The 10,527-nt window shown below is 48.3% G+C and overlaps 1 protein-coding gene across 3 annotated transcripts in view; it reads left to right on the forward strand.

The window, feature by feature from the left end:
* The first annotated feature begins 6,611 nt into the window (after positions 1-6,611).
* Positions 6,612-10,527, forward strand: part of cicb (capicua transcriptional repressor b) — a 46,514-nt gene continuing 42,598 nt past the window's right edge. For 2 of the 3 annotated variants that reach the window (XM_064298383.1, XM_064298403.1), the window contains exon 1: positions 6,612-6,848. The gene's annotated coding sequence lies outside the window, so the exon portion shown is untranslated. Of the gene's footprint in view, positions 6,849-7,073; positions 7,195-10,527 lie in introns of those variants that run through there. The other variant, XM_064298392.1, reaches the window with a different exon arrangement.

Below are 10,527 nucleotides of genomic sequence, written 5' to 3' on the forward strand. Positions count from 1 at the left end.
TTCAATAAGCTTTGCCTTTCTTCCCCAGTCTCTCTTCTCCTCTTTGGCACGGTCGGCCATAAGCAAACAAACCGCAGGTACGTTGTATTCACCCTCCCACTTCTAACTGACTGTTCTTGTTACAATTGCCCTGGGAATAAGTGTCCTCGAAAACATTGACCTCTGGCCAATTAGCACAGCGTTGTAGAAAATCTGAATTGCTGCAAATTAAATTATAAATGATTAAAACCTACCAAAGGGCATGCCGAAGCACGATAAATTAGCTGTGTGTTTTTCACCATTCCACCGCAGTAGCGCTCGTGGTATTGAGTCCTATGGCTTTGGGAGCCTCAGGCTACGCTAACACGTGAGCCTGTGAGCAGAATTGGGGCTGACTGACAAACGCAGGGCCCTAGATGAGGGAAGTGTCTCGCAGACTTGCGGATGGCATTCTGCGCCAGAGCAGCTGTGCTGTATGGGGTTACAGCAGACGGCGTGGAGCGCGCAGCGGCCTCGGGTGCAGCCGCGCGGCAGTTGGTCGTCACGGCGACCTCTGACACAGCGGTCGCTCCCCCCCCCAGCGATGACACGGTCATACCATAAATAAAGAGGGATCAGGGAATCAGATCATTTGTCAAAAAAAAATTTCTTCTTCAAACGTTTCCTTAAGAAGTAATGAACGTGTAACAAGAGATAGATTACGAATCAATATGAACTGCGGCAAGAACGCAATTGTGCGCGTGGCTTACTTTTTTGTGTTACGGAGGGAATGTAAGAAAAACAAACAGAGTGGAGGCTGTAAAATGGCTGCTGTCACGTGGGCTCAGAGAAATTAGTCACGGTTCTCCCGACCAAAGGCAGCTTCACCCACACAGCCACGTCCCACAGTCACCAGCCCTGAATCACCCGGTCTCAGTATCACGCCTCGCGTTCCACAGGACCCGCCCAGCCCCCCCCCCCCCCCCCGGAATCCTCTTCTTTTCCAAAAATGATCCATTCCGCCGTATCGCTTGTCAGGTAAAAAATTAGGCCGAATTACAGTGGCTCTGAGCTGCCGGGGGAGCCGGTGATATATGGAGAGGGGCTCGGGAAAAGCTGCACGACTGCGGCTTTCTGCGAAAAGGGTCGGGCACCTCCGGCAGGGGACATGCAGCATAGCTGCGCTGGAATGTGGTCCTGCGCAGGCTGGGAGAAAGCAGAGCTGCCCCCCCCTGCGCAGGCTGGGAGAAAGCAGAGCTGCCCCCCCTGCGCAGGCTGGGAGAAAGCAGAGCTGCCCCCCCTGCGCAGGCTGGGAGAAAGCAGAGCTGCCCCCCCCCTCCCCAGTCTGAACAAGCGCATGCAGCAGCACAGGTCTGGAGGACAATGACAGCCTCTGCCTGTGCCCCCGCGGCCTGGCGGTGCAAATGGGGAGTGAGGGTAGGGGGGTTCTGCCAAAGGTGGCTGCTGTTGGGTGTTGCGCTGTGCTGACCAGCCCGGGTCTCTAGGATGGGGGGGGGGTGAGGGAGGGACGGAGGGGGGTTGTTCAGCGCACGCCCTGGCGCCGGTTGACTCGCTGCACATCTGGAGGCCAGCTGCTGCCGGGCGGTGGCGTGGGAGCCCCCTGGAGCCCGCGCTGCTGTGGCGGGTGCCAGGTTGGCCGGGGGGGCGTGTGAGCGCGCGCGCGAGGTACCGAAAAAAATGTTACTGCGGGCCAGGCCCCCTGCGGCCGGTCCAGGGCTCTCAGAAGCCTTCATTCCTGGGAAAGCTGCATTAAGATCAGTCGACTAACTTGTTTAATAAAGAGCCCCTCATGCAGCGCTTGGGAGAACGCTCTTTAAAGGATAAATATTTCAGGTGCGGCCGCGACGCACCGTATGGTAGCTCTTGACGGGCATCGGCGCGTTTCTTTGGGGAGATTAGAAAGACGGAGTTGGCAGGGACGCCGCGCGGCGAACGCGACCCCCGAGCGGCTTCTGCCAACGCCGACCGCTTTAGTCACCGCCTGCGTGAGGTAGCCTTTGGATCGCACAGCCCCGGTTTCCCTCGCCCGAACATACGGTATCCAGAGCCGCGCCGTGATTGGCATATGCGGGTGTTCCGACAGCGGTGTTTTGCAGTGAGTCACGCCACCGCGGTGCTTCGGCGTCTAACCGCCATTCTGGTGTGCGGCAAGCGAAGCGCTATCGGGTTATGGGGCGTAGGGTGTGCGGTTCTGTGGCCTACACATCGCCAACCCTGAAACCTGAGACCCAACGTGTATGTAGTGTAAGATCCAAAGCGCAAAGCCATATGATTCAAGCCTGGCAAAGCAAAATAGACCCGACATGGATGGCGGAAGAGCTAGCGAGCTAAAAAACGGCTTGTTTTAAATGACAGCTTTCGGCTAATGAATTCAGACGTCTATAAATGGACTTGTTGCGATCAATTGATATAACCCAGTAATTCAGCACGTAGCGATCTTTCACTGGTCAGTTGCTATTTGGTCGTGGGAATTTTGCCGCTGTTTAAAGTTGGCGGTATGGAGGCGCCGGATTAGTTCTGCACGTCTTCTTTTTAATTCCAAGACAAAAACTGACAAGCAAAATTGAATGGTAGTATAATCTACCCATCTGTCTATTTGCTTGGCCAGCTTTCGTAGGAGCGATGCAGTTTTCTATTTTTGTCAGTCGTTTTTTATTTGAAGGCCTCCGATACACATACGCACTATAGCTGCTTCAACTATGACTAAAGCTGCATGCATTATTTAGTAACGAGCACTGGTAATGGTGTTTCCAGCGCTTTGCCCACTATGGATTTTCATGCCTTGAATAGTGCCACTACGTCAGCTACAACTAGCTGAGAAATGAATGGACCTTTTCTCTGGTGTGCTTCGTGTCACTGTCCACTTATCTGTCCCTTTGTCTTGCTATCTGTCTATCTCTCCCTTTTATTCTTTCGCTTTTGCATTTGTCCCTCAATCGCTGTCTGGTTGCTGGCGGCAGCGGGCCAATCGGACGGCTTGTAGCTCAGCAGGGGTGCGGGCGCGTGACGGTTGACTGACAGGTGAGGGCAGCGCATGCCGTGCGGGGTCAGGGGTCGGGTCGGAGGTTAAACTCCCGGGGAGAGAGCGCGGGTGAGAACGAAGCTAACGAGGGAGAGGCGGGGTTGCGCAACCGCGTCGTCGTCCGGGGACGACTGCGTCTTTAAGGGCGGTGTGCTGCTCGGCTCGCCGTGCGGAGGGCGTATTTCATCTGAGGACGCCCTCCCCTGAGGCGCTGGGGGCACACTCCAGCGTTTCACACGCACACACACACACACACGGACAGCACGCGGGTGCCTCGAAGAGCCTTCTGTTTGACGTTTTGGAAGTCACTAACCGCATTTTGATGTCTTATTGAATCATTATCCGAATCGAATCATTCAGAAATATTTTTCTCAGAACCTCACACATAAAAATGAACAGAGAAGGCAAGTGCCACTGTGTGTAGATTTAAAAAAAAAAAATTCACACAGCAATCAACTTTGTGTGGAATACAGCATTTATCTAGGACTCCTCTAATGTATCTAATGCCATTATGTTTCAATATTTCAGTTCAGGCACATTGATATGCGTAACACTGTTCTCCGTGCTAGGACTTGTTTCACTGCACGTCTACGCCAGACATCTTCCTGAAACTGTCCCTTTTATATTGGGTTTGAAACCTTTTCCTGTAACCTGATTTGTAAAAACAATGCACCTAATCAGGAACTATGCTAAAGAGTACAGTGTGTTCCCTACCTGGGATTTGAACCTGCAACCTTTGGCTACAATTAGCAGCCAACTGTGCGCCACTGCCATGCGAGTCTAAACAACCCTCTTCTGCAAGCTGCTTTTTTTATTCCAAGGTGAATGCCTTATTTGCTGTCTTTGCTTCTCCTCCTCTCCCTGCTAAACCCTTCACTTGAAATCCTTAGCTGGCTGGGGCTAAAGGCATGCCTGACCGAGGAACAACAGTTTCCAGCCACGCCGTTTACATTTGGGTGGGGACGCAGCCAGGCTGTGGGTTTAGGGGTTAGGGAAGCGGTGCTCGATGGGCCGGGTGCCTACGCTGGAAACACGGAGGCCAGCGTTTGACCGATTGCCAGTGAGCCCATGAGAAAACAATCATCTGTGTTATCATACTGAGCAGCTGGTCGCTCTCGCCCCTCACACGGGGAGACTCGGGGAGAAGGATGTTACCCCCTTGTGCTGTTATACACACTGTGCTGTTAAGCCCTTTAATTCCGTTCAGTCCTACAATGCTTTCTTGTGGGTATTCTTAAGCTCTGGCTAATTTAATTAGTATTTTTTTTGGTTTTTTAAAATTTGTTTTTATTATTATTTTTTCATTGAATACTATTTTGAAATTGTCTGGCTTATATTTTCTTAAATTAAATATTATTTCCATAGGAGCAGTTACTTAATGCAACACATTTTCTAGTGTGCCAGATAGGTTTATGTATTAATTAAGTTACATGAAATTGAAGAAACGTGTTGATTATAGTTGCACTGGTATCACTGTTCATACCCTGGAATAATTTAATGCTGGGTAAACATATTCAAGCTTTCATTCAATTCAATGCTATGTTTTCCAGCAATGAGAATTTCATTACCAAGATCAAGGCATAGTTTCTGATGCATTAGCATGGTAACACAATATTACAATGACATAATCAAATAAATACATAAAATTCTTATTTTAAAATTACATTTAAAACTGATACTCTAGCATCAATAAATGAAACACCTGACCTTCAGATATGACCTGTCATGAGGTGTCGGTCATGAACATCTGTCACATCTGCATGACCAGAGCCTTGTCATCAAATGTATTTGAGTTTGAGTAACTCTTATATTGACCGTACCTAAAAACATATGCACGCACGCACGCACGCACACACACACACACACACACACATTGCAAAATATTTATTTCTCCACGACTAGACACCAGCCACAGACCTACGGCCCCACGATATCCTCCTGAGGCCTGGTAGAATTTAATTTGTTGACATAATACAAATGTTTTGGATGACAAAAATAAATAAATAAATAAATAAATGTTGCAGTGAAAATATAATTTTTAAACATTATTTATTTTATTTTTATCGAACGGGCTTTGTAGTATAGTTTCAGCATAGTAGAATATATAGTTCTTGAGAGTAAGACCAGAGACTTGTGTCCCCTATAGGAGACAAAAATTAATTGCTGGGTTTTAGGAGAATGTGTTGAATATGAGTTATGCTGTGAAAAACCACTGCTTTATCCATGGGTGTCTCTACCTTTTGAAGACTTAACTGAACTCTAGATGTAGTATATTGCAGATGCGACAGGGGGCGCTGTGCTGTTCATGTAGGCATTCATGCCTGCACTTCTCTCTGTACGTGATTGCCTGTGATTATATAACCGTTACTTTGTAACAGCATGTTTTTGCGTGTCAGCTAGAAACATATCACTGCCACATGTACCTCAGACTGCTGCACAATTTAAACGCAATTAGAAAAAAATCGCCATTATATTATCAGTTACCCAGATACTGTAAGGTAATTTGGAAAAAAACAAAACAACAAAAAAAAAACATACAATGCAAAATATGCTGCTAAATATGCCAAGAAATTGACATATCAACATTAACTTGCAATGTCGATTGTTCTGCAGAACGGCCGAGCTGTAACACCACTGGCCTTTTTCTAAATAAACACGGGGTTAGACGAGTTTACTCCAGACCACGCCTCCTCGGTCCAGCTGGTGGCAACATGCGTGATGACATCACCACAGTACCTGGTCATTGGCTAGTACTGCATCTATCACGTAGCCAATCGCAGGTTTGTACAGTTACGTCGGCTGAAACCTCAACTCAGGCACCACGGAGGGGGTGGGGCAGAGAGATCGCGACGTTGAAGAGAGTTGCTAGGAGCAATATGATTGGTTGGAGGGGGAAAAGTAGGGTCTGTTGCTGAGAGAAAAAGAGAGCGACGAAAAAGAAGGAAAGAGAGAAAAAAGCGAAGGAAAGAATAAAGATAAAGCAAACAAGGAAGAGAGACAATACAGGAAGCAATATAGATATACATGTAGCATTATGCTAATGTTACCATTGGCTTTAGCCTCAAGATTAAAAAACAAAACTTTGGTGGAGAATACTTTAGATTCTCCTCCCCCTCCCTGAATCACCTCACTCTTCTCACTCCCTCTGGTCCTAGTCTGAATTGAACCAAGTCGTGAAACTTCGAAGTAAAGTTGTAGTTTTTTACCCAGTGCCCAGGCGTACTGGGGACTGAAGCGTTGAAGGTAATGAACAACAATTCCCAGAGTCTATCAAGCATCAGGGGGGTGGCACTTGCACGCTCCTTTGTGATGAACACAGGTTGTTACATATGAAGGGAGGCGGTATTGCGTATTTTTTATTGGCTGCCGGCATTTTCGACACTCCCATTAGCCCGCCTACTCCCTGTTCCCAAGCTTCTTATTGCACTGATTGGGTACTGTAAACTTTGGGCCATGGCATCGGCTGGGTCCTTTCCTCTTGTCGCAATTCGCCTGGGATGCGTGTCAGTCAACCCTACTTTGACAGTCCGCCACGCCTTGAACTTCTCACTCTCCAAACGATAGGGTACTGTACCTGTCATTGATTTCTGATTGGTTAGACGGGCCAGCTGTTAGGGGTTCATTCACCATTTTGTGACTGTAGTGGTAAAGGGACTCAGAGAGTTTTTCCCCTCCTTTGAGTTGCTGTGAGGAAAAAAAGACATGTTTTACGGAGGAAAAATAAAGTAAAGCCCGAACAGACAGCAGCCATGGACGGCAGTGTGATTTTATTAATATTCGTATTTGCCATTTCATCTGCGAACAGCGCCGTAAATTTTTCTGTTGCCAACTGAATCTTTCTATTGGGGTGAGTTTACTAAGCGAGTTTATATTATCTAACGTTAGACTACTCTAGCTGTCTAGATATCAGTTATCTACTATCGATAGCTAACCAGATGTCTGTTTCTGGTGCTGTTTTTATGACTGTCTGTGTCTGCAAAAAATGCAAAGAGAGAAATAAGTATCCAATGGACAGGAATGGATAGAGGCACCGTAGAGAAAACGAGGGGAGGAGAGGAGGGGGGTGGGGGTGCACAGTCTAAACTTTGTCAAATGTTTTAACGGCATAGCTAGCCAGCTAAGTTAGCTACTAGGACAGTGCTAGCCGCTGCGTCGGTGTTGCGACTGACAGCAACAAACATGACTATGTGCAGGTAATAAGCGATCTACACAGCTACCTTGCTAGTTAGCGAACAAAACACACAAATACACCATGACAACATACACTAACAATAATAAATACGATTTAAATGCTGCTGTCACCGTTATTTTACTGTGGGTAACCGTTTGTCTTTTGTGGCAGCTGCTTACTATCTTACTAGCTAACTACTATCAATCACAGTCAAAACTACTTAGCTTGGTGCGTTAGCTAGCTAGTTACTCGCTACTCTTCGTACCACAAATACTACTACTAGAACTAGCTAGCTAGCTAGCTACTTCTACGACCCCTCAAATGTTGCACCGGAGTACTGATGTAAAATTGAACTTTGGAGCTATGTCCAGAAAATAAGGGGGTTTCAATTACTTTTTCGTATTATTTCTGTACTGTTGCGTGATATTTAAAGGATTATTTGTATTTGTAAACCTGCGCTGTGTTGGAAAGAGAGGCCTGTCTATTTGGGATAAGCGTCACTCGATCCTGGCTGTGTTGTGGTGCTGCTGCCGAGTAGCATACGTACACCGCTCACACTCCATTGACATTGTGAATCGGCACCGATACTACTACGGGCAATGCTACTGCGCTGACACCGACTGTACGGCAGTTTCCTATACCGGTATTACTTCTCGGAAAGCTAACTGTCTTTGGGCTGCGCTACACTTACTTGAAACATGCATCACAACTAATGATTTTCAAAATCAAATGATAGTATTTGCTTACTAATACAGCACGCAACGCCACGTTCAAACTATCGCAGAATAGCAGCACCATGGCAATCCACTTTGTCTTTATCGGGTATATGTTGAGGCAATGGGCAATACTATTTCTGTTTTTTAAAAAAAAATACTTTATAAAATATAAGCATGTTAAAATTCTATTACTGCAGCTTGCATGCTGATGCCACTTGTACCTACTAAAACATATCCTCAAACTATAAGCATAGATAAACGTACCAAATAAATGTTGTATTATGTGCAACTACATTAATTGATTTGCCATTGGCCGTGCTGTCATTAGGTGACTAAAAGGTACTTTCTGGATGTAGAAGACGTGCAAATAAATATCAGGTTGCGCTCATTAACTGTTGTCTATCACTATAACCACATTAGTGCGAATGCTGCCTCTGTAGCCAGAATAGTTGTCGGCATTGCTAATGTCAAAGCTGACGTTTGTAATATCCTGCTATGGCTAGTACCATCTCTACTGAGTCACCGTCTCAAATCTCCCCGAAATATCTTCTGATAGTATCACTGAAAATATGAGGTCGTCTACTCCAGTGAGCCTACACGTATCACTGGTGGTATTTTTTGTTTGATGTGCGTGTTCCCTGGTGACCCAGTTAAGCCGGGACTAACCTGACGCTAGATCATGGGAAACTACAGCATTGTACGCCCACATTCCAGCACAACGCAGTTCCTTCACAAAGCAAGGCATTAACCCACAGTCCACACAATTACCTGCGCCCTGTCGTGTGTGATTGCTGCATACTGCATGCCATTTGCAGGGAAAGTCTGGTGCTTGCTGGGAAGGCATGCTTTTTCGCTGTGCGTCATATATGACTATGTGTGTATGTGTCTGTGCGTGTGTGTGCATGCATGTGTGTGTTTTGTGTGTGTATATGTCTGTGTGCGTGTGTGCAAAAATTTTGTGTCTGTTTGCATGTCTGTTTGTGTCTGTGTACACACACGTGAGTGTGTGTGTCTGTGAACGTGCGTGTGTCTGCCTTTGCGTGTGTGTGCACCCATGTGTGTGTATGTGTCTGTGTGTGTGTATGTTGGTGTGCAGGGGTGTGTCTGTGACGTGCGTGTGTTGTTTCGTCGTGTGACCATGTGTGTGTGTGCATGCCGCATGTGTGGTGTGTGTGTGTGTGTTGTGAGTAGCGTGCTGTGTGTGTGTTTGCATGTGCGTTTGTGTCTGTCTGTGTGCACACACGTGATGTGTGTGTTGTGAGTGCGTGTCTGCTTGCATGTGTGTGATGTCTGGTTGGTGTATTATGTGTTTGTGTGTGTGTCTTGACGTCGTGTGTGTCTTTGTGTGTGCCATGGTGTGTATGCATGCACGCTTTGTGTGTTGCATTGTTTGTGTCTGTCTGTGTGCACACAGTGCGGGTGTGTGTTGCATGTGCGTTGTGTTGTGTGCACACCTGCTTTGTCGCTGTGCCACGTGTGCGTTGTGTCTTGTGAACACGGTGCTTTGTGTTGTGTGCCAAGGCTGGTTGCACGTTCTGGTACGGAGTATTAGTGGTTCTCCTCCTCTGTCTCTGTGTATTTTCGCACTGCTTGGTGTTCAGGTTAGTGTTCTGACACGGTCAGTAAGGCAGAGTGTGGCACGCCGGTATGTGCTTAGCGCCTGTGGCGGAAAGGAGCCCGGCGGGCTCCAAATCCAGCTCCGTCTTTCCCCGAGCCGAAAGTCTTCTCACAATCAGTGTGGGGATCTCTGTGCTGTTTTATTAATATCCACCCAGCGCAAACGCAGCTGCATCGGATCTGCCACCTCCGGCGGGGCACCGGGGACCCGCGCGGCTGCGTGCGAGCGCAGGCTCCTGCCCCAGAGCCCTTTGCCCCGGGGCGGCCGTCGGTATGCAGCCGGCCTGCTTCTCCGTCGTCCCCGGGCCTCGACGTTTCGACGCCGCCGGGTCCGATCGCCTCGTTAGCCCCGCCGCGGCGATCGCCTCGCCAGCGTTCCGTCTGCTCGGGTCAGATTCGGCCTGCGGCGCTTAAAATAACACGCTTCAAGACGGATCGTCGTTTCTGTTTTCGGGCTTGCGCAATATTCGACAGCGTTTTAGGCGTCGTGTGTATCGTGTGTAAGGAAAGCCGTCTCGCCTTTAAAATCACGGGCCCGCCGTCTGAAGTGCCCCTCTTCAGGCGTTGGGGCGAGCGGTGTAGTGCAGCGGACGGGGAACCGGGGCTTGTAGCTCAAAAGACTGCGGGTTTCGTTTTCCTCAGCTGGGGCGCTGCTCTTGCACCCCTGAGCGAGGCGCTTAACCTGAATTCCTTCACCGACACATCCAGCTGCTGAAATGGATTGTAGGTAAAAAAAAAAAAAAAGGGAGAAAAAATGCACCGTGGGTAAAGTCATTCTGGATGAGAGCATCTGCTCAGCGCTCACACGTGCGTTAATAGGATTACTGTGGCGGTTATGGTCGGACTGCTGTTGAGCCCCGGTCACGGTCGTTTTGTTTCCCTTTCAGTGCTGGGTATTCCCACGGAACGTGAGAGTTATCGGTCCTCGGGGGGGGGGGGGGGGGGGCGGTTACCTCCGTCTCCAGCGTAGGATGTGGTCCTCGGTGTCTCCTCCGCTGATCCCTGTGAGCGCTGTGGCTGAA

The sequence above is a fragment of the Anguilla rostrata genome, chromosome 1, assembly GCF_018555375.3.
Source record: "Anguilla rostrata isolate EN2019 chromosome 1, ASM1855537v3, whole genome shotgun sequence".
Classification (NCBI taxonomy): Eukaryota; Metazoa; Chordata; class Actinopteri; order Anguilliformes; family Anguillidae; genus Anguilla; species Anguilla rostrata.